The sequence below is a fragment of the Cryptomeria japonica genome, chromosome 2 (assembly GCF_030272615.1).
Source record: "Cryptomeria japonica chromosome 2, Sugi_1.0, whole genome shotgun sequence".
NCBI classification, from domain to species: Eukaryota; Viridiplantae; Streptophyta; class Pinopsida; order Cupressales; family Cupressaceae; genus Cryptomeria; species Cryptomeria japonica.
The window spans coordinates 78,824,095-78,824,924 of NC_081406.1; positions in this window are offsets into that span (position 1 = coordinate 78,824,095).

Below are 830 nucleotides of genomic sequence, written 5' to 3' on the forward strand. Positions count from 1 at the left end.
ATGGATGAAGGTTTGCTGTTGGGTTTTGGTGAGGTGTGGGGGAATGGTGTTGTCTTTGAGGAAAGTGAAGGTTTCTTGGTACCAAGGGGACTCGGGACCAACGAGAACACACACCATTTCAGACTCTAGTAGGTCATATGTCGGTATAAACAATTGCTCGACAAAGAACTCGCACTTCTGACTGTGTGTTGGCATTTGAAGGAGAGAGCCAATGGTGGCCATTGCATCTACAACCCCGTTGTTTGTTCGTGGGATTTGGTCAAACTTGATTGTCATGAAATGTTGCTTAAGATCTTCAACCATGGTATGGTAGGGAAGGAGTTTATCATCTTTTGTCTGGTATTCATCATTGACTTGTTTTATGATGAGTTGGGAATCGCCATAGACTTGTAATTCCTTTATTTTCCAGTGGATAGCCAAGCGTAAACCTGTGATGAGGGCCTCGTATTCTGCTATGTTATTGGTACATGCAAAGGTTATCTTGTATGATTTGGGGATGCCATCTCCTTGAGGTGTGACCAATAATATTCCTACCCCCGATCCATTTTGACTGTAGGAGCCATCAAAATACAATTTCCATGTGGAGGATGTGGTAATAGTCATAATGAACTCATCTGGTAATTCTGTGAGAAGAGGATGGTCGCCTGGAAGTGGAGCTTCAGCCAACTGATCTGCAATGACTTGTCCTTTGATTGCCTTTTTGTCCACATATTCAATGTCAAACTCGCTTAAGAGCATGACCCATTTGGTGGTTTTGCCAGTGAGAGCAGCTTTAGACAAGAGATATTTAAGTGGATCAATTTTAGCAATTACTTTTGTCTTATTATTTA